General features: G+C 38.0%; 1 protein-coding gene across 3 annotated transcripts in view; it reads left to right on the top strand.

Annotated features, from left to right (window-relative positions):
• The window catches only part of DCX (doublecortin), a 399,925-nt gene that overhangs the window by 2,784 nt on the left and 372,770 nt on the right, over positions 1–24,371 (top strand). For all 3 annotated transcript variants that reach the window (XM_070783724.1, XM_070783725.1, XM_070783722.1), the window contains exon 2: positions 11,389–11,452. The gene's annotated coding sequence lies outside the window, so the exon portion shown is untranslated. The remainder of the gene's footprint in view (positions 1–11,388; positions 11,453–24,371) is intronic.

Here is a 24,371-nt window from a genome sequence, read left to right as displayed (position 1 = left end):
TTAAAAATCTTCTTACAGAAATTGATCCAGAAACGTTTTAAGAACCCAAGATTACATAATGAATGTAAAATTTTGGCAATTATGTCTTTTCGCTGTCTTGTAAGTGTTAACTATGCATTTTATTTGCTTGGGTGTGTTTTTTTTATGCTGGCTTACTGATCAAATAAATTAATATTACTTCTAAAATTAATATTACTTCTAAAATTAATATTACTTCTAAAATTAATAAATTAATATGACTTCTAAAAGATTTATGATTATGAATAATGTAAATTTCTTTTCAACTGCATTAAGTTAATATTCTGGCAAACTTTATTTCAATAGTAACTGCACGTCCTGGTATGCCAGTTTGAAGACAATTTCCAAGATCTTTAAGCACTTTTTAAAAAATTGTGTACTGACATTAAATTGAGTTAATAATTAGTGGATGATTGTGGCACAACTAGATACTTTTTTAAGTTAAATAGAATACTGAAATACTGGTTTAAACTAAACATAATTCTAACTTTATATATTTTTGCTTCTTATTTGAAATGCTATAGAGAAGCTATGTCTTGGAGTTGTGTAATGAATTTGTTATTTTTTGCCACCCCACTCCAGTACTCTTGCTTGGAAAATCCCATGGACGGAGGAGCCTGGTAGTCTGCAGTCCATGGGGTCGCTTAGAGTCGGACACGACTGAGCGACTTCCCTTTCACTTTTCACTTTCATGCATTGGAGAAGGAAATGGCAACCCACTCCAGTGTTCTTGCCTGGAGAATCCCAGGGACGGGGGAGCCTGGTGGGCTGCCATCTATGGGGTCGCACCGAGTTGGACACAACTAAAGCGACTTAGCAGCAGCAGCAGCAGCAATAGGATTTGTGTGGCTTGTAGAAGATGTTGTCATGTGTATTCTTAAATTCTGCTAGCCTATTAGCATGCTTATATGTCAGACAGTTTTCGATTATATCCACCCTGCACTTTTATCTTTAAATTAGAAATTAGTCAATTTAGTTAAAAATTATAGTTAATATGGGTGGTTAAGGCTTTTCAAGGAGTAGCAGTGCAGAGAATTATGACAGTATCTGTGCTTTTGTTTTTCAAGGAAAAAGAATAGTTTTTTTTTCCCTAAAGCAAATTTTTTATTTCCATAATTCTTTATATGCTTAAAAATTATTGAGAACCTCAAAGAGCTTGGATTTATGTAGATTATAATGTTAGTTATAACTATTGATATTTACCATATTAGAGACTAAAAAATGAGAACATTTTAAAATATTTATTGACTCATTGAAAAGTAGCAATGATGAGCATCTTGGATGTTGACATAAATGACCTATTTTTATGAACAATAACTATTTTTCAAAACAAACATTTTAATGAGAAGAGCATGTTTCGCATTTTTGCAAATCTGTTTACTATCTGGGCTTACAAAAGAAAGGAATCTGGGTCCTTGTATCTGCTTTGACATTTAATCCATTGCATTATCACACATCACACAGCCTCTGTAAAACTCCACTATATATTCATGAAAGGACCGGTATGCTGCTACCCCTTTCTTGATACCAAATTTCACCACTTTGAGAGGATGAGAGTCAAAAAAAACACACATCTTAATATTATTATGAAAATTGTTTTGACCTCACAGATCCTGTAAAGGAATATGAGATGTAAAAAAGACAGAACTTAGAAAATGAATTTTATTTAGGTTTGTTTATAATACCTGAATCTGAAAAGAATCTACAAAATGTTAAAATGTTTAGAGTACTGCATTAGTTTCGATGGTGTTGCTTCCTTTATTTAGTAAATAATGCTTCCACCTACCATAGGAATGATTGTTCTTTACCTTGCCAGTCCAATCACTTCATGGAAAACAGGGAAAAAATGGAAACAGTGGCAGATATTTTCTTGGGCTCCAAAATCACTGCGGACAGTGACTGCAGCCATGAAATTAAAAGATGATTGCTCCTTGGAAGAAAACCTATGAGAAACCTAGGCAGTGTATTAAAAAGAAGAGACATTACTTTGCCAACAAACGTTCCTTTAGTTAAAGCTATGGTTTTTTCAGTGGTCATGTACGGATGTGAGAGTTGGACCATAAAGAAAGCTGAGTGCTGAAGAATTGAGGCTTTTAAATCATGGTGCTGGAGAAGACTCTTGAGAGTCCTTTGGACTGCAAGGAAATCAAACTGGTGATTCCTAAAGGAAATCGGTCCTGAATATTCATTAGAAGGACTGATGCTGGAGCCGAAGTCTTCAGCTTCAATACTTTGGCCACCTGATGTGATTTTTAAGAACTGACCCATTGAAAAAGACGCTGATGCTGGGAAAGATTGAGGGCAGAGGAGAAGGGGACGACAGAGGATGAGATGGTTGGATGGCATCACCGACTCAATGGACATGAGTTTGAGCAAACTCCTGGACATAGTGAAGGACAGGGAAGCCCTGTGTGCTGCAGTCCACGGGGTGGCAAAAAGCTGGACATGACTTCGCCAATAAACAACAACAACAATCTGCCTAAATAGCAGAAATTCTGTTTTACAAGAATAATTTTCTTTCACTTAAGTTGCCTTTCTTGAATCCTTGATTATTTAAGTGAAAGAAAGTGAAGTCGCTCAGTCGTGTCCGACTCTGTGACCCCACGGACGGTAGCCTACCAGGCTCCGCCGTCCATGGGATTTTCCAGGCAAGAATAATGGAGTGGGCTGCCATTTCCTTCTCTCGCGGACCTTCCTAACCCAGGGATTGAACCCGGGTCTCCTGCATTGCAGACAGATGCTTTACCGTCTGACCACCAGGGAAGGCCCCTTGATTATTTAAGGGGGAAATAACTACAGAACATAACTCTCCACTTCTAATAGCGTTCAGTTCAGTTTAGTCTCTCATTTGTGTCCAAATCTTTGCGACCCCATGGACTGCAGCACTCCAGGCCTCCCTGTTCACCAAATCACCAAATCCCAGAGTTTACTCAAACTTATGTCCATTGAGTCGCTGATGCCATCCAGCCATCTGATACTCTGTTGCCCCTTCTCTTCCTGCTTTCAGTCTTTCCCAGCATCAGGGTCTTTTCAAAGGAATCAGTTCTTCGCATCAGGTGGCCAAAGTATTGGAGTTTCAGCTTCAGCATCACTCCTTCCAATGAATGTTCAGGACTGATTTCCTTTAGGATGGACTGGTTGGATCTCCTTGCAGTCCAAGGGACTCTCAAGCGTCTTCTCCAACACCACACTTCAAAAGCCTCAATTCTTCAGCACTCAGCTTTTTTTATAGTCCAACTCACATATCCATACGTGACTACTGCAAAAACCATAGCTTTGACTATTTGGATCTTTGTTGGCAAAGTAATGTCTCTGGTTTTTAATATGCTGTCTAGGTTGGTCATAACTTTTCTTCCAAGGAGCAAGCGTCTTTTAATTTCATGGCTGCACTCACCATCTGCAGTGATTTTGGAGCCCCAAAAAATAAAGTCTGTCACTGTTTCCACTGTTTCCCCATCTATTTGCCATGAAGTGATGGGACCAGATGCCATGATCTTAGTTTTCTGAATGTTGAGTTTTAAGCCAACTTTTTAGTCTCCTCTTTCAGTTTCATCAAGAGGATTTTTAGTTCTTCTTTGCCTTCTCCCATAAGGGTTGTATCATCTGCATGTCTGAGGTTATTGATATTTCTCCCAGCAATCTTGATTCCAGCTTGTGCTTCCTCCAGCCCAGGGTTTCTGATGATGTACTCTGCATATAAGTTAAATAAGCAGGGTGACAATATACAGCCTTGAAGTACTCCTTTCCCTATTTGGAACCTGTTGTTCCATGTCCAGGGCTAACTATTGATATCTGACCTGCATACGGATTTCTCAAGAGGCAGGTCAAGTGGTCAGGTATTCCCATCTCTTTAAGAATTTTCCTCAGATGACACTCAGATGACCATTATATCTGGGGCAAGAATCCCTTAGAAGAAATGGAGTAGCCATCATAGGTCAACAAAAGAGTCTGAAATGCAGTACTTGGATGCAATCTCAAAAATGACAGAATGATCTCTGTTCGTTTCCAAGGAAAACCACTCAATATCACAGTAATCCAAGTCTGTGCCCCGACCAATAATGCTGAAGAAGTTGAAGTTGAATGGTTCCATGAAGATGTACAAGACCTTCTAGAACTAATACCCCAAAAAGATGCCCTTTTCTATATAGGGGACTGGAGTGCAAAAGTAGCAAATCAAGAAACACCTGGAGTAACAGGCAAATTTGGCCTTGGAGTACAGAATGAAGCAGGGCAAAGGCTAACAGGGTTTTCTAAGAGAATGCACTGGTCATAGCAAACACCCTCTTCCAACAACACAAGAGAAGACTCTACACGTGGACATCACCAGATTGTCAACAGCAAAGTCAGATTGATTATATCCTTTGCAGCCGAAGATGGAGAAACTATACAGTCAGCAAAAACAAAACCGGGAGCTGACTGTGGCTCAGATCATTAACTCCTTACAGCCAAATTCAGACTTAAATTGAAGAAAGTAGGGAAAACCACTAGACCATTCAGGTATGACCTAAGTCAAATGTCTTATGATTACACAATGGAAGTAAGAAATAGATTTAAGGGACTAGATCTGATAGAGTGCCTGAAGAACTATGTACAGAGCGGTTCATGACATTGTACAGGAGGGAGGGATCAAGACCATCCCCAAGGAAAGAAATGCAAAAAGGCAAAATGGCTGTCTGAGGAGGCCCTACAAATAGCTGTGAATAGAAGAGAAGCGAAAGGCAAAGGAGAAAAGGAAAGATATACCCATTTGAATGCAGAGTTCTAAGTGGGCCTTAGAAAACAACACTGTGCACAAAGCTAGTGGAGGTAACGGAATTCCAGTTGAGCTATTTCAAAACCTAAAAGATGATGCTGTGAAAGTGCTGCACTCAATATGCCAGCAAATTTGGAAAACTCAGCAGTGGCCACAGAATTGGAAAAAGTCAGTTTTCATTCCATTCCCAAAGAAAGGCAATGATAAAGAATGCTCTACTAGTGTTACACTGAGTTTTTAAATGCATTATTTGTATCAATATTTTGATTAAATAGGTGAGAAACAATTGTTTCTCAATCACTTATAATCCTGTCTAATCAAGTGCACAAATCTTCTCTGTCAACCCTTAATTTTGTCTTCTCAAAATCAATTCCCACATTTAGGACAAATAAAAATTTCAGGACATATTACTCAGCAGGATGGCCGAGAGGAGCTACTCCACATTCAAGGTCAGGAGGGGTGGCTGTGAGGAGATACCCCTTGTCCAAAGTAAGAAGCAGCGGCTGTGCTTTGCTGGAGCAGCTGTGAAGAGATACCCCATGTCCAGGGTAAGAGAAACCCAAGTAAGATGGTAGGTGTTGTGAGAGGCATCAGAGGGCAGACACATGAACCATAATCACAGAAAATTAGTCAATCTAATCATGTGGACCACAGCCTTGTCTAACTCAATGAAACTAAGCCATGCTGTGTGGGGCCACCCAAGATGGGTAGGTCATGGTGGAGAGGTCTGACAGAATGTGGTCCACTGGAGAAGGGAATGGCAAACCACTTCAGTATTCTTGCGATGAGAACCCCATGAACAGTATGAAAAGGCAAAATGATAGACTACTTAAAGAGGTACTCCCCAGGTCAGTAGGTTCCCAATATGCTACTGGAGATCAGTGGACAATACAATACCCAGTTGTGGATGCAACTGGTGATAGAAGCAAGGTCCAATGCTGTAAAGAACAATATTGCATAGGAACCTGGAATGTTAGTTCCATGAATCAAGGCAAATTGGAAGTTTTCAAACAGGAGATGGCAAGAGTGAACGTCAACATTCTAGGAATCAGCGAACTAAAATGGACTGGAATGGGTGGATTTAACTCAGATGACCATTATATCTACTACTGTGGGCAAGAATCCTTTAGAAGAAATAGAGTAGCCATCATGGTCAACAAAACAGTCTGAAATGCAGTACTTGGATGCAATCTCAAAAACGACAAAATGATCTCTGTTCGTTTCCAAGGCAAACCATTCAATATCACAGTAATATAAGTCTATGCCCTGACCAGTAATGCTGAAGAAGCTGAAGTTGAATGGTTCTATGAAGACCTACGAGACCTTTTAGAACACCCAAAAAAGATGTCATTTTCATTTCAGGGGACTGGAATGCAAAAGTAGGAAGTCAAGAAACACCTGGGGTAACAAGAAAATTTGACCTTGGAATACGGAATGAAGCAGGGCAAATGCTAATAGAGTTTTGCCAAGAGAATGCACTGGTCATAGCAAACACCCTCTTCCAACAACACAAGAGAAGACTCTACACATGGACATCACCAGATGGTCAACACCGAAATCAGATTGATTATATTCTTTAGCCAAAGATGGAGAATCTCTATATAGTTAGCAAAAACAAGACTGGGAGCTGACTGTGGCTCAGATCATGAACTCTTATTGCCAAATTCAGACTTAAATTGAAGAAAGTAGGGAAAACCACTAGACCATTCAGGTATGACCTAAATCAAATCCCTTATGATAATACAGTGGAAGTGAGAAATAGATTTAAGGGACTAGATCTGATAGACAGAGTGCCTGATGAACTATGGATGGAGGTTCATGACATTGTACAGGAGACAGGGATCAAGACCATCCCCATGGAAAAGAAATGCAAAAAAGCAAAATGGCTGTCTGAGGAGGCCTTACAAATAGGTGTGAAAAGAAGAGAAGCAAAAAGCAAAGGAGACAAGGAAATAGATAAGCATCGGAATGCAGAGTTCCAAAGAAGAGCAAAAAGAGATAAGAAAGCCTTCCTCAGCAATCAATGCAAAGAAAGAGAGGAAAACAACAGAATGGGAAAGACTAGAGATCTCTTCAAGAAACTTAGAGATACCAAGGGAACATTTCCTGCAAAGATAGGCTCAATAAAGGACAGAAATAGTATGGACCTAACAGAAGCAGAAGATATTAAGAGGTGGCAAGAATACACAGAAGAACTATACAAAAAAGATCTTCATGACCAAGATAACCACGATGGTGTGATCACTCACCTAGAGCCAGACATCCTGGAATGTGAAGTCAAGTGGGCCTTAGAAAGCATCACTACAAACAAAGCTAGTGGAGGTGATGGAATTCCAGTTGAGCTATTTAAAGTCCTGAAAGATGACGCTGTGAAAGTGCTGCACTCACTATGCCAGCAAATTTGGAAAACTCAGCAGTGGCCACAGGACTGGAAAAGGTCAGTTTTCATTCGAATCCCAAAGAAAGGCAATGCGAAAGAATGCTCAAACTACCACACAATTGCACTCAACTCACAGGCTAGTAAAGTAATGCTCAAAATTCTCCAAGCCAGGCTTCAGCAATACATGAACCGTGAACTTCCTGATGTTCAAGCTGGTTTTAGAAAAGGCAGAGGAACCAGAGATCAAATTGCCAACATCTGCTGGATCATGGAAAAAGCAAGAGAATCCCAGAAAAACATCTATTTCTGCTTTATTGACTATGACAAAGCCTTTGACTGTGTGGATCACAATAAACTGTGGAAAATTCTGAAAGAGATGGGAATACCAGACCACCTGACCTCCTCCTGAGAAACCTGTATGTAGGTCAGGAAGCAGCAGTTAGAACTGGACATGGAACAACAGACTGGTTCCAAATAGGAAAAGGAGTATGTCAAGCTGTATATTGTCACCCTTCTTATTTAACTTATATGCAGAGTACATCATGAGAAATGCTGGGCTGGATGAAGCACAAGCTGGAATCAAGATTGCCAGGAGAAATATCAATAACCTCAGATGTGCAGATGACACCACCCTTATGGCAGAAAGTGAAGAGGAACTAAAAAGCCTCTTGATGAAAGTGAAAGAGGAGAGTGAAAAAGTTGGCTTAAAGCTCAACATTCAGAAAACGAAGATCATGGCATCTGTTCCCATCACTTCATGGGAATTAGATGGGGAAATAGTGGAAATAGTGTCAGACTTTATTTTTGGGGCTCCAAAATAACTGCAGATGGTGATTGCAGCCATGAAATTAGAACACGCTTGCTCCTTGGAAGGAAAGTTCTGACCAACCTGCTGCTGCTGCTGCTGCTAAGTTGCTTCAGTTGTGTCCGACTCTGTGCGACCCCATAGATATCAGCCCACCAGGCTTCCCCGTCCCTGGGATTCTCCAGGCAAGAACACTGGAGTGGGTTGCCATTTCCTTCTCCAATGCATGAAAGTGAAAAGTGAAAGTGAAGTCGCTCAGTCGTGTCCAACTCTTAGCAACCCCATGGACTGTAGCCCACCAGGCTCCTCCATCAATGGGGTTTTCCAGGCAAGAGTACTAGAGTGGGATGCCATTGCCTTCTCTGGACCAGCCTAGATAGCATATTCAAAAGCAGAGACATAACTTTGCCAGCTAAGCTCTGTCTAGTCCAGGCTATGGTTTTTCCAGTGGTCATGTGTGGATGTGAAAGTTGGACTGTGAAGAAAGCTAAGCACCAAAGAATTGATGCTTTTGAACTGTGGTGTTGGAGAAGACTCTTAAGAGTCCCTTGGACTGCAAGGAGATCCAACCAGTCCACTCTAAAGGAGATCAGTCCTGGGTGTTCTTTGGAAGGAATGATGCTAAAGCTGAAACTCCAGTACTTTTGCCACCTCATGCAAAGAGTTGACTCATTGGAAAAGACTCTGATGCTCTGAGGGATTGGAGGCAGGAGGAGAAGGGGACGACAGAGAATGAGATGGCTGGATGGCATCACTGACTCGATGGACATGAGTTTGGGTGAACTCCGGGAGTTGGTGATGGACAGGGAGGTCTGGCGTGCTGCGATTCATGGGGTTGCAAAGAGTCGGACACAACTGAGTGACTGTGCTGAACTGAACTGAATACAGTCCATGGAATTCTCTAGGCCAGAATACTGGACTCAGTAGCCTTTTCCTTCTCCAGGGGATCTTCCCCACCTAGGCATTGAATCCAGGCCTCCCACATTGCAGGCGGATTCCTTACCAGCTAAGCCACAAGGGAAACCCTTATTTATTATTATAACTGTACATAATGGCCTGCCTCAGAGAGCCCTGCTTGCTCCTCTGTCTTCCTGACCCTTGGGCTAGGGTGCCTTTGTTTGGCTCGTAGGGAGATAGCTTGACCCTGCCTACCTCTGAAGGATTGTGACATTCTTAAATTCTTTGTATGGAAAATGGTGCCTCTCATCTGCTGCTTACTGGCATGGCTCAGAAAATCACATTTTTGAGGACAGAATCACAGATAGTTGTGGCATCTTTGTTTATTGTCATGACAGGAGATATTCCATTTCATACACCTGTGAAATGACTGTAAGTAAGTGAAACTGACATTTTGGAAGATATTTGTAAGAATTAAATGGTCATTTTACTTTGTTTGCTAACCTCCCCCCATCTCTGATCCATAAAGAACCTGGCATCCAAGCCCCAACAAGATAGTTATTTACAGACATTAGTCTGCCACCTTCTAGGCCAGTCGGCTCTCTGCTTAAAGTTATATTCCCTGGGTGACACTAGTTGTAAAGAACCCACTTGTCAATGCAGGAGACCTAAGAGACACGGGTTCGATCCTTGGGTCAGGAAGATTCACTGAAGGAGGAAATGGCAACCCATGCCAGTATTCTTGCCTGGGAAATCTGATTGGCAGAGGTGGGCTACAGTCCATAGGGTCACAAAGACACAACTGAAGTGACTTAGCATGTCTTGCCTCAACACCTCGTCTCTCAGACTTGTTGGCCTATCGTGGTGAGCAGAGTGAGCTTAGACTAGATAACAATACTAGAAATAATTAGGTTTGTTTAATATGTTACTGTAGTAAAGGTGCATGGGAAAAGTTGTTAGATCAGAAGGACATTTAGCGTTTACTAAGTTTGTTTTGGTAGAATATTGGTATAAACATTTCAGAAATTGCATGCTCTATGGGAAGTCCCTGGCAATTTGTCAGTGCCCTCTGTGATGAATGTGCCCTCCAAAATACTGTTTTACTTTCAGAAATAACCCTCATCAAAATTCCTATGAAGTAGTTATATACTATGAAGTGGTTATATGCAGAATTTTCAGTCAGTTCAGTTCAGTCGCTCAGTCATGTCTGACTCTTTGTAACCCCATGGACTGCAGCACGCCAGGCCTCCCTGTCATTCATCAACTCCAGGAGTTTACTCAAACTCATGTCCATTGAGTTGGTGATGCCACCCAACCATCTCATACTCTGTCGTCCCCTTCTCCTCTGCCTTCAATCTTTCCCAGCATCAGGGTCTTTTCAAATGAGTCAGTTCTTCGCATCAGGTGGCCAAAGTATAGGAGTTTCAGCTTCAGTCCTTCCAATGAATATTCAGGGCTGATTTCCTTTAAGATTGACTGGTTTGATCTCCTTGCTGTCCAAGGGTCACTCAAAAGTCTTCTGCAACACCACAGTTCAAAAGCATCAGTTCTTCAGCACTCAGCTTTCTTTATAATCCAACTCTCACATCCATACATGACTACTGGAAAAACCATAGCTTTTACTAGGTGGACCTCTATTATGGTAGAACGGACAATAGCAATCAATTAACCACAGCCATTAAATCTCTTAATGATCTTGTTGTATTCTAAAGCTTACGTGAAGGTTCTACTATAGGCTAGAGTTTGTATCATCAACAAAGAAGAATAATCTCAGAGCCTCATGGAAAAGGACCATACCAGGTACTTTACATGATTGCTACTTCAAAGAGTAGATTTATGAGCTAACATCACTTAGATAAGTTACAAACCAGAACAGTGGACTGAGGCAAAATTTCCAGAATTCTTTTTAATCCAGTTAAGGCTCAGAACACTATAGAGTCAGATAACCAGGAAGGATGTGCTAAACAATGCCAAGCCTTCCATAAAATACCCAATAATCCTTTTTCTCCCCTTTCAAAATCTGTGGTAGTTTTTCATGAGATATAAAGCCTAGGTTTTCTGATATGCGTTTTAGAAGGAATATCATATATACTTGCTCAGGTAAAATAAAAATGGAGCTATTTCTGAGAATCTAAAGAAAATATGGAAAATAAAGTAGCATTAGTTATCCTTATGATAAGGGTGGTTTCATGTTGGTTTTATATAACTGAAAGTGAAAGTCACTCAGTCATGTATGACTCTTTGCGACTCCATGGACTATACAGTGCATGGAGTTCTCCAGGCCAGAATACTGGAGTGGGTACCCTTTCCCTTCTCCAGGGGATCTTCCCAACTCAGGGATCGAACCCCATTGCAGGTAGATTCTTTACGAGCTGAGCCACAAGGGAAGCCCCTTATTCAACCAAGGCGCTATTTTATTTTTTAATAGTTCAGAAGAAAACTGTGATGAATGTATGCCATATTTATTCATATTCTTTTTACATTTTTTTGTTTCTCCTCTTGCTATTTTCTCTGCCTCTCCATCAATTTGGTTAGCTATCCTTCAAGATTCAGAAGACGTGCAATTTCCTCCAGGAAGCCCTTCTCTGACCCTTGTAAGGTATGTCCATTATATGCAAATACTGCTCTTTGCCTACCCTTGTCATAATTCTTGATGTTTAAATTACCTGTACACTGTTTTCTTCTTCTGGACTGTAAAGTCTAAAAAGAGTGGAGACCAGGTCTAAGTCATCTCTGAATATCTAGAATTTAGTACTGTCCTTGGAACCTAGAAGATAATCAATATATGTTTATTGAACAAAAAGAATTATATTATTAGATACCATACTAGGTCCTATGGGGAATACAAAGATAAATAAAACATAGTACCTTTTCTATCTCAACAATAGATGAATTTATTCATAGGCTGATCAAACTCTTATGCACTTTTAGAATTAAGAAACCATGGAATCCATTCTTTTTATTTTATGGACAGGAAACAAAGATTCAAATAGATTGTGATTCTTTCCCCAATAGCAGGGCTAATAATGCTAGAAGTGGGTTGAATCTAAGTCTACAGATGCTTGCCAAGGCATACTACAGTGACTTATCCTTTAGAGATGAGCCTACAGTAATGATATCTGTTTTATAATATAAAGCAATAACAGCAACATGATTTTAAAGTCTGATAAACCAGCAATGTTTCTTCTTAATCTAAGTACCGCATATTATAGAATCCTTAAACTACCTATTGTGTTTAGATTTATTTCCTTAATTTTTCATCATTCATCCAAAATTTCTATATATCCTTTATTATTAAATTAAGTATCTTTTATCAAAGCTGAGACATGCTTTGTGGATCCAATGAGTTCTTGAAAAGTTGCCAAAACTTGACTCTCCCTTTCTTTCTCCTCCTTCCAAATATTATTGGTGGTAATTTTCTTACTGTTAGGGACACAAAAATAATTATTTCTTGTTTACACTGGTCAAATCAAAGTGCTATAATAGAATCGATTTATGGAGAACTGTAGAGAAAATGGTTTAAAGAATAGCAACATATGCCACTGCAAATATGGTACTTTGACATGAAAATAATTTTGATCTGAAGGTAATTGAGAAGAGGAAAATACAGGTAAAACTCTGCCCTATCTTATTTGCCTAAAAGTAGTTGTAAAAGATAATTACTCCTTGGAAGGAAAGTTATGACCAACCTAGACAGCATATTAAGAAGCAGAGACATTACTTTGCCAACAAAGGTCCATCTAGTCAGTTCACTTCAGTTGCTCAGTCGTGTCCGACTCTTTGAGAACCAGTCAAGGCTATGGTTTTTGCAGTAGTCATGTATGGATGTGAGAGTTGGACTATAAAGAAAGCTGAGTGCTGATGAATTGATGCTTTTGAACTGTGGTGTTGGGGAAGACTCTTGAGAGTCCCTTGGACTGCAAGGATATCCAACCAGTCCATCCTAAATGAAATCAGTCCTGAATAATCAATCATTGGAAGGACTGATTTTGAAGCTGAAACTCCAATACTTTGACCACCTGATGCAAAGAGCTGACTCATCTGAAAAGACCCTGATGCTGGGAAAGATTGAAGGCAGGAAGAGAAGGGGACAACAGAGGATGAGATGGTTGGATGGCATCACCGACTCAATGGACATGAGTTTGAGTAAACTCCGGGAGTTGGTGATGGACAGGGAGGCCTGGTGTGCTGCAGTCCATGGGGTCACAAAGAGTTGGATACAACTGAGCGACTGAACTGAACTGAACTGTGTTGTAAAGGTGTCCACCTTCCCTCTGTAATAGGATGGACAGAAGTTAACCATCAGAGACAAGTATAGACCCCTACAGCCTGAAGTCAACATCAGAGGAACCTATATAACAAGCTTTACTGATTAGCTTTTATGGTCCCTTTAGTTCAGTTCAGTTTAGTTGCTCAGTCGTGTCTGACTCTTTGCGACCCCATGAATCACAGCACGCCAGGCCTCCCTGTCCATCACCAACTCCCGGAGATCACTCAGACTCACGTCCCTTAGTTTCCCGATATATTTACCTTCTCCTAATTCTTTACCCCAAAAGCTCAAAGTCCTTTTCCTTCATCTTGTCACTTCTATAAGAATTTGTTGTTATTCAAAACTGCTATATAATGTCAAACTCTAACCATCCCTTTCAGTTACTCATTATTGAGTATATGGAGCATATGCCTGATAAACAGGTTAATAAACTTTTTTTTGTTGTTCTCTTTTTAATCTGTCTTTTGTCAGTCTAATTTACACGGCCCCAGCTGGAAAAAGGTAGAGGGACAAAAAAGATTTTTTTCCTCCTTGACAGTTTATTAATAGATATTTTTATTTCAACCATGTTTTTAAAATTCCAACTAGACTTCCTAGTTTCTTCAAGATCCTACTGAATAAAATGAAGTACTTCATTTACCCAAGAATATGCAAGAGAGCTATAAAATAAGGATTCAAAAAGATACCCAAAAAAGGATATGAAAGAAAATATGAAGAAGCAGAAACAATGATTTCAAATAAATCAGATGAAAGTCTTTGGCTTAAATTAAAAAAAAAAAAAAACACTATACAAGTATAAAATTGAGGTTTTAATGAACTGTAATGAGTTGGCTGCACCACTACTTGAGTTATCACAGGCAGGGACAAAACTAATTTTTATTGAGCACACTTAATGTGACAAGCAATGTGTTAGACAAATTACACATCTGATCTCTTTTTTATCAGAATTAAATTGTAAGACTTTTCCAAATCCTATCTGTACATGAAATTGCTGCTTATAAAAAATTACACTACAAACCATATCAAAGCTACAATATTACTTAAATAATTAAAATGAACCTTTGTGATTTTTACTTCACATTCCTTCCTAGGCTACAAAGACAAAGATCAGAAACCATGAAATGCTTTCTTTAGGTAAAATCCAATTGAGTATGAAACAAGTCACCTAAATGAAGCATTTAATTCTATTATCGTGACTATGAGACTAATTTATATATCTTATTACCAACTACTTTTGGAAGAAGGAAAAATCATTTATGTGATCCTGATTATATGAGTATATGCTTCCTGTATGGATCAGTGAGGTTAATTAAGCCCTGTTGTATAAAATTATCATAATCAGCTTAACTATAAATGATAAAATGTTTGATTAAAGGAGACTCTACTGAATAAAACATAATTCCAGACATTGCTTAAGTCCATTATCTGATAGAAGGCTAGTGCTTAGATGAATCAAAAGCTGTTAAGACTTAGATGTTTTTCAAGAATGCAAGTTTTCTAAAAGATCTGAGTTGTTTTTAGTTAATTTGTTTTTACTTAATTCTTTTTATCTAATTTTTGCTAACATAGCAAAAACTATGGAATATAACATACCATTTTTTATAAATATCAGAGTCATGGATAGATTGCTTAATAAAAACAAATTAATTCAAAACTATTCATTGAGCACTTAATATATACGATCAATATATATATATCTGCTACACACAGATAGACTAGACAGCTTAGAGTCTAGTGAAAACACACAAAGATGTATGCAAATATGTGGTGATAAAGCACAATAAAGGACTGAGTAATGCAGGAGAGAATAACAGGGGTTGGGGTGGCATGGGAATTTATTTTAGATTCAATGGTCAGAGAAAACTTCTCTGCAGAACTGACATTTAAGCTGAGGCTCAAAAGATAAGGAGCCAACCAGGAGAAGACTGAGGGAACTCTCACATTCATACATGACTATTGGAAAAACCATAGCTTTGACTATACGGACCTTTGTCGGCAAAGTGATGTCTCTGCTTTTTAATATGTTGTCAAAGGTTCATCTAGTCAAGGCTATGGTTTTTCCTGTGGTCATGTATGGATGTGAGAGTTGGACTGTGAAGGCTGAGCACCGAAGAATTGATGCTTTTGAACTGTGGTGTTAGAGAAGACTCTTGAGAGTCCCTTGGACTGCAAGGAGATGCAAACAGTCCATTCTGAAGGAGATCAGCCCTGGGATTTCTTTGCAAGGAATGATGCTAAAGCTGAAACTCCAATACTTTGGCCACCTCATGCGAAGAGTTGACTCATTGGAAAAGACTCTGATGCTGGGAGGGATTGGGGGCAGGAGGAGAAGGGGACGACAGAGGATGAGATGGCTGGATGGCATCACTGACTCAATGAACGTGAGTCTGAGTGAACTCTGGGAGTTGGTGATGGACAGGGAGGCCTGGCGTGCTGCGATTCATGGAGTCGCAAAGAGTCGGACACGACTGAGCGACTGATCTGATCTGATCTAGGTCTGTCATAACTTTCGTTCCAAGGAGCAAGCTTCTTTTAATTTCATGGCTACAGAGATGTCTACAGTGTCTTTAGAGTCCAAGAAAATAAAATCTGTCACTGCTTCCACTTTTTCCCCATCTGTTTGCTGAGGAGTGATGGGATGGGATGCCATGATCTTAGTTTTTTGAATGTTGAGTTTCAAGTCACTTTTTCACTCTCTTCTTTCACCCTCATCAAGAGGTTCTTTAGTTCCCCTTCACTTCTATAAGATTTTGAATTCCTAAGAGCTCTTTCTTGTTCATTTAAAGTTCCCTTTTTATTGCATACTGTAATATGCAATAAATTGAATTTAGTATCATCTCATTTCTCTGGAGATATTATTGATAATGGTTTTTTTTTGTTTGTTTCTTTTCTCTTTGACTTTTGTTACTGCTGCTGCTGCTGCTCTGATCTCTGTCTTGCATTTTAGAAACTTTATTCAAATATCTAGGAACTTAGCCTTAAATATTTAAGAGTGATCCACAAAGAAGTTCTGTCTTCATTGTTGGGACTTCACTGTGTAGTAACTGGGAAGAAATTCAGTCTTTTTAATGGGAGACCCCAAATATCAGTGTCTGTAGGGCTTTACACTTGTGTTAGCTTCTCCAGAATCCTCCTATCTCCCCAACTGATAGTATCTTAGAAACCAACCAGCAGAAAGGTGACAGAGGGCAGTCTTAAAATTTATTGAATTGACACTTAATCCCCATTTTCATTAAACTTCAAAATCCAGCCGTCAGCTATGCTTATTGTTTTCAATACTAGAACTTCTTTTCTGGAAAGATGTTTCAAGCACTATAGAAAATAAAACGACTCTTTTTTTTCAACCTAAACCATTGTTTTACTTTCAACTAAATCAACAAACAAGCTTCCTTAACAACAAGAAACACCTGACCCTCCACACAGTGAAAAAGAATATTGCATTAACTCTTGAATCTGTAGTTGAAATTGATAAGGAACTTTGGGGATCTAATTTTTTTCTTATACATACTTTTGATCAATCTTCTTTTTAGCTCTCCCTTCAACCTGTACCTCAAAGATACCCAGTAACTTTAAATTAAAAACTGAATCTGTCACCATCAGCCTTAGGTTTCAGCTTTTCCAATTTAAGTAAGCTTAACACTCATCTCATCTGTTGCTCTCCAGCTTCCAAAATTTTGTTGACTTCACTTGTCTGCTGTTGTCTCCTCTCCTGTTCTCTTCATCCTTCTCTATTTATACCTTAAAAAAATTCCTTTATTGTCACTTCAGTGGAGCTTCATGTAGCAGCAGAGATAAATGATGTTTCTCATCTTCCTAGTTTAACTGGAAGTCTTATAGCACACTCTGTATGGAGAAATAATGCCATCCAAGCTAATAACATTAAAGATGGGAGACTGAGAAGCCCACCTGCAAATAGAAAATGTTTCAGAGAAATAAGCAGTTCTATAATATGTAAGTCACATATATGACTATTTACTGTACTGGAAAAGTCTGTTGCTACAGAAAACTGAGTTATATTAACTTTCTTTTTTTTTTCCACCTCTACTCCTTTATTTTATTTTATTTATTTTATTTTTATTATTATTTTTTTTTTACTTTACAATATTAACTTTCAAATACTTAAAATTATAGGTTATTTAACTGGATATACAAACATAAGTTATGTGGGCTTTTCTAGTGTTATTTGGATATAGAACGCATTTTTATGAAAAACTACCTTTAGACATAAATTGCCCTCATTGAAGAATCTTAAGAAGCATGCCATTTAGTTCCTTGTTGGAGAAGACTCCTGATTTGAGAGACTGAACAGGCATTTTAGTGTAGATTTCATGAAGTAGGTGAATTCAAGACACTATTTTTTAAAATTCATTCAGACAAACTTTAAGTATTAAAAATAAAAACATGTCTGATCCTCCTGTATTTCAACCCTGACCACACACCTGCCTATATGTTCATTTGGGAAAAGAGGTCAAGGTAAGAGCAAAGAAATGGGGTTGTACACAGTAATAATACTAGTCGCTAATATTTATTAACCTTTAGTGAGTGTTTACTGTATGTCAGTAACTATGCTAAAAACTTTTTGTGAATTATTTCATAATAAATGGTTAGTGATTATTTGACATGTGAATGTTTTTATTTAAACAGTAAAAAATGGAAGGATAAGTCTGTAAGGAGGAGGAGAGGGGAAAGAATGCCACCAAATGGTCAACATTCTCATTTCCTTTCCCAATCCCATCCCTCCTTTTCTCAAGTACTGCTGTAGACTTATTTGTATTCCTAGCATAATTTTGTCCTCTATCCTTGCTTTTTGCTATTCTTTCAGTATGTTGATATTAAGTGATTCATCTTAGGTACTTGAATTTGAAGGTTAATGATTTGGAACTTCAAGCAGGAGTTTTGATTGCAGTAGTTCACTGTTTTGCAAAATATACCATCAAGTATTTCATAAGAGAGGATATGGAATAAAAATGAGAAAAAAGAAAGAGAAACCTGTCAAGGCATTTCTATAATTTTTAAACATTTTAAAGCAATATGGCTGATATTTCCAAGTGATTAAACCTTTACAAAAGTCCTAGATAATAGCAACCTGTGATGATTAATACACATTCAGTCTAACAAGCTACTAAGAATGCATGGGTCTGGAACATGTATAAAATTGGTTTAGGATTAAAGGAAGTAATCTGAAGAAATGAGAATTTAAATAATTCTTCCAAAGATTAGTAAAATATATTCCAGCCTTCCAAATGTTTAAGATTGGAAAATTTGTCTTTTTTTAAAAAAAAAAAAGACAAGGTAAATTTGTCTTATTTGATTGGTATCTATTGAATATATACTCTGCAAGGCATTGTGATTAGCATTATGGGAGAAAGGGCATGAAAATGCCTAAAATGTTGTTTATTTTATCAAGCTGCTCATAACCTAGTGTTGAAGGTAAGGCATATACAAAATAGCTGCTATACTCTATATGATATTATATGACAAATACTACATGAATGATGCAAAATATTTTTATTTTTTCTGTTTTGCCAACCTGCAATGTAATGAATTTGTAAGTAACATTCCATATATATGTTTCTTTGTATACTATTTATATATGCTAACCTTTGACAATCACTGCAAAACATCATTAAAACCAGTTCAGGTAGAACAAGTCTAGAAAAAGAACTGCCAGCTAAGGCACACTTGGAGAAAAATAACTGGTTTCAGGGAGATATATGCATGTGTTTCTTATAATGGAATGTGTAACTTATTGTTTACTAGAGTGCAGTCCATGCTAAGGGTCGGACACGACTGAGCGACTTCACTTTCACTTTTCACTTTCATGCATTGGAGAAGGAAATGGCAACCCACTCCAGTGTTCTTGCCTGGAGAATCCCAGGGACGGGGGAGCCTGGTGGGCTGCAGTCTGTGGGGTCACACAGAGTCAGACACGACTGAAGTGACTTAGCAGCAGAGTCCATTCAGCCAAGTGCATTAGGTATATATTTCATTTAATTTTCACAATAATCCTGTAAGATCAGTACTATTTTTATCCCCATTTTACAAATGAAGAAACTGAAAATCAATGTGTCTAAAGTTACACAGCTGGTAAATGGTAGAATTAGGAGTTGGACCCAGTCTGTTTAACCCCTAGTGTACACTCTTAATAATTTGGTTTTCTGTCTCTTTTGTGGAACATGCTAGTAGAGCTGTCTAGGAGATATTTAGGTATCTGAGTCTGAACTTCAAGAGGAAAGGTTGGGTTAGAGATACAGATTATATAGTCATCAGCATGTGTTGCTGCTAAGTCACTTCAGTTGTGTCCGACTCTGCAACCCCACAGACGGCAGCCCACCAGGCTCCCATGTCCCTGGGATTATCCAGGCAAGAACACTGGAGTGGGTTGCTATTTCCTTCTCCAATGCATGAAAGTGAAAAGTGAAAGTGAAATCGCTCAGTCGAGTCCGACTCTTCACAACCCCATGGACTGCAGCCTACCAGGCTCCTCTGTCCGTGGGATTTTCCAGGCAAAACTACTGGAGTGGGGTGCCATCACCTTCTCTGCAGCATGTGTTATAGATCATCACATATAAGGAGACCTCAATAAGAAGATACCAAAAAGGTTTTCTTGTCAACTGTATTGTAAAAATGTTTAGAAATATAAATGAATAAATTGAATATCTATTTAGGTCATTTACATTTTAAATTTAGTAAAATAAGTTCTATTTAAGTTCTAAATTAAATACGTTAATTTAGGTGTATTGCTTTTATCCCCTATTTCATGGAATACCTGATTTTTCACCTGTGTTTTCAACATTAGTATCTGCATCACCAGAGCCTATTCTTGTCATCTGTTTTCCAGAGCTCATCATCCTCACTTCTGCGTACAAAACTACATGCATCATTTTACTGTAAAAGTAATTTTTGGGGGGGCTTTGCATATTATTTTATTTTATTTTTTTTTAAACTTTACATAATTGTATTAGTTTTGCCAAATATCAAAATGAATCCGCCACAGGTATACATGTGTTCCCCATCCTGAGCCCTCCTCCCTCCTCCCTGCCCATACCATCCCTCTGGGTCATCCCAGTGCTCTAGCCCCAAGCATCCAGTATCGTGCATCGAACCTGGACTGGCATCTCATTTCATACATGATATTTTACATGTTTCAATGCCATTCTCCCAAATTTTCCCACCCTCTCCCTCTCCCACAGATTATCCAAAGTCACAAATACCCTTTCATATAACATCCCATTTGCAGTGGCGATGTCATATCTCCAAGAGTAGTCACTACATTTGTATTAAATTTGTATTGATATATTTATGTATATACATATTATGTATTTGCTTGCTGATTTATTTTTTTAAACTAACTTTGATGTGGGGCATTTCATGCAGACATAGTCATGTTAATAGAAACATTCAGGATGGAAAAGTAAATAAGACTTCAGTAAAACACACACACAACAACTATAGTAACAACTGACAAAAAAATACCCATTTCTCATATTTACTGAGATGTATTAAAAATCTACTTGTTAGGTGGCTCTCGTATGTAAAACAACCTAGTACTATCCCTCTAGTGTCATTTCCCCCACTTAATTTTCTTATAGCTGAGAAATGAGTCTCAGCAAACAGAGGATTTTAATCCAGATCCAACTCCAGAGCCCATGCTCTTTTTCACCTGTTCTCCTTTATGATCAATAAATAATAAGTAGTTGTGAAATAGCTGACTAATGGCCATGAGAGAGAATTTAGTTAGCTAACTAGCCTTTGTGTATAAATGGAATAAGTAATTGTGGTTTCATAACACATTGTTTTAAGTAACTGTCACACCTTCTGAGGGATAGATTTTATATTTCAATACATGGAAAATGACTTTTGGGTAGTTTCATTAGGGAAAAGAAGAAATGCTTTTGCTACATTCCATTTATTTCTTGATGTATTTTTGTTTTCATTTATCTCAGGATGCCTTCTGATTTCCCCTTTGATTTCTTCTTTGATTCATTGGTTATTCAAGAGTATGTTATTTAATTTCCACATATTTGTGAATTTTACAGTTTTCCTCTTTTTATTGATTTCTAGTTTTATGCCTTAGTGATTGCAAAAGATGCTTGATAGGATTTCAGTCTTCTTAAACTTGTTAAGGCTTGCTTTGTGGCCCAACATGTGATGTATCCTGGAGAATGTTCCATGTGTGCCTGAGAAGAATGTATATTTTGTGTTATTGGATAGAATGTTTTGCATTTGCCTGTTAGATCCATTTAGTCCATAGTATTATTCAGATCTGCTCTTTCATTATTAATTTTCTATTTATATGATCTATACAGTGTTGCAAGTGGAGTATTAAACTCCCCTACTATTATTGGATTGCCATTTCTGAACTGATCCCTTTATCAATATATAGTGACCTTCTTGTATCTTGTGACAGACTTTGATTGAAAGTCTATTTTATCTGATATGACTGTAGCCACTCTTGCTCTCTTTTGGTTACTCTTTGCATGGAGTATCTTTTTCCATCCCACATTTTTTACCTTTAAAATCCGAAGTTTTAATATACTATAATATAATATAAATATGAGGTATTTCTTCCTCATATTTAAGTTATAAAAAACAGGCACCCATTCAGAGCAAATCACATAATGGGCATTTAATAAATGTCAAAACAAATCAGATGTTTTCTAAAAGCAGCAGCTTTTCCCACCTAGAAAAGGATTATTTTGCTTTATAAATGTCGTTAGCTTTTAGTTAGAGAAAATCCACCAGATGGCAACCTCATCTGCATGTGAAGCATGATGTGCAATCCTCTGCAACCCATTACAGGTCCCTTGAGCCAAATGCTCCCTGATTAATGGCTGATTTCTACAGTGATCCCAGTAAATGGATACTAGGCTGTCACTTGGCAGTGACTGTAGGAAGGTGGGGGATGTGCAAAGTTGAGATATATTTAGTATCAAGTGTGAAACATTTTTACTACATTCTTTTTAAATTAATATTGAAAACAGAAATAATAGTATCTATTTCCATGTTGCCCTCTAAACATATTTCTAATTTGAAACTAAAGGAAACTGTTCATTTATCCAGTGTATAAAGCTGCAGAGAACATTATTTCCCCATGAACCACACGTTATTCTAGTTGGATTCCTTGTATTTAATGGCAATCTGGTAGCTTAAAATACAAACTGTGTTCTCTATTTCTAAAGCTGATAGTATGCAGAGAATACTGCTAGGGATATTTAACCTGTCCCTTATTGTTTTCTGTTTATAAACAACCTGCCCTGAGGTACTAATTATATGGAAGATATTGCATATACTTAGCAAATACTGTTGTGTTTTTCCATACAAATAAATCTGTGGTCAAGGTGAAAGTCATTGCTGAGTTGGTTATATGAGTTGCAAATTTCTGAAAATATGCTCCATAGGAAAAGTTCCAGAAAAAGAAAAAAAATTTGTTGAAAAAATTTTATTCCTAAATAACTAGTTGTAATTGCAACTGACATTTCATTAATAAATTTAATTCTAGTGGCATGCTTCACCTACATTAAAATGCAGCTGTGTGAGACATCTGTTTGAATTAAATATCTATAATGCTTAACAGATTGCCTTTTCTAATGACTATAATTGACTTTATTTCATATCTGTATATTTTCCAAGCTCCATATATGAAATATATGATTTTTCTCAGTATCCTGGGTATTTTAATAACATTATTTAGGCATATTTTGCATATAATATAATTCACGCATTTCAAATATATATTCAGTGATTTTTAGCAAATTTAAGTCTCTTACACATTTTTTTTTTCTTTTTTTTAAATTTTATTTTATTTAACTTTACAATATTGTATTGGTTTTGCCATATATCAAAATGAATCTGCCACAGGTATACATGTGTTCCCCATCCTGAACCCGCCTCCCTCCTCCCTCCCTGTACCATTCCTCTGGGTCGTCCCAGTGCCCCAGCCCCAAGCATACAGTATCGTGCATCGAACCTGGACTGGCAACTCGTTTCATATATGATATTATACGTATTTCAATGCCATTCTCCCAAATCTTCCCACCCTCTCCCTCTCCCACAGAGTCCAAAAGACTGTTCTATACATCAGTGTCTCTTTTGCTGTCTCGTATACAGGGTTATTGTTACCATCTTTCTAAATTCCATATATATGCGTTAGTATACTGTATTGGTGTTTGTCCTTCTGGCTTACTTCACTCTGTATAATAGGCTCCAGTTTCATCCACCTCATTAGAACTGATTCAAATGTATTCTTTTTAATGGCTGAGTAATACTCCATTGTGTATATGTACCACAGCTTTCTTATCCATTCATCTGCTGATGGACATCTAGGTTGCTTCCGTGTCCTGGCTATTATAAACAATGCTGCGATGAACATTGGGGTACACGTGTCTCTTTCCCTTCTGGTTTCCTCAGTGTGTATGCCCAGCAGTGGGATTGCTAGATCATAAGGCAGTTCTATTTCCAGTTTTTTAAGGAATCTCCACACTGTTCTCCATAGTGGCTGTACTAGTTTGCATTCCCACCAACAATCTTACACATTTTAAATATGGTGTAGATGTACCTAGATGGTATTCCTCATTATAGACAAATGGTCAGCATTTTGGCAGCTCATCTATCTTTGGATCCTAACATGCCTGCTTTTAGATATTATTTACATATGTAGAGGTCAGAAAATCTGACTCTTGTTTGTCTAAAATTTTGTTAGTGTCAGTATCTCAGTGCCCCACCTTCTAGATTGAGGAGGACACATTCACATTACATTACAGAGTTGAAATTTGTCTTCATTATCATATAATACTAACAAATCTAGCCTTCTGTACAACCCAGACCATTGGAGCTAGTGAATATTATTTTAATTTGACATCTCTAGAACTGACTCATTTAAAAAGAGCCTGATGATGAGAACGTTTGAAGGCTGGAGGAGAAGGGGACAACAGAGGATGAGATGGCTGGGTGGCATCACCAACGCGATGGACATGAGTTTTAATATGCTCCAAGAGTTGGTGATGGACAGAGGAGCCTGGCGTACTGCAGTCCATGGGATCACAAAGAGTCGGACATGACTGAGCGACTGAACTGAACTGAACTTGATAGGAAGGAAACTATTTCATGTTCACATGAACAGGTCTTTGTGATTTACAGAAACACAGATACATGGAAAGCTTATGGCTTCAATTGTACAACTTCTGTCACAGATCAAGAATAAACAGAAAAACTCATAGGTCTAGATATGAAAGAACTGTTCTCCTTT

Source organism: Bos indicus, chromosome X (genome assembly GCF_029378745.1).
Source record: "Bos indicus isolate NIAB-ARS_2022 breed Sahiwal x Tharparkar chromosome X, NIAB-ARS_B.indTharparkar_mat_pri_1.0, whole genome shotgun sequence".
In the NCBI taxonomy this organism is placed as follows: domain Eukaryota; kingdom Metazoa; phylum Chordata; class Mammalia; order Artiodactyla; family Bovidae; genus Bos; species Bos indicus.
This window is presented reverse-complemented; position numbering and strand designations above follow the sequence as displayed.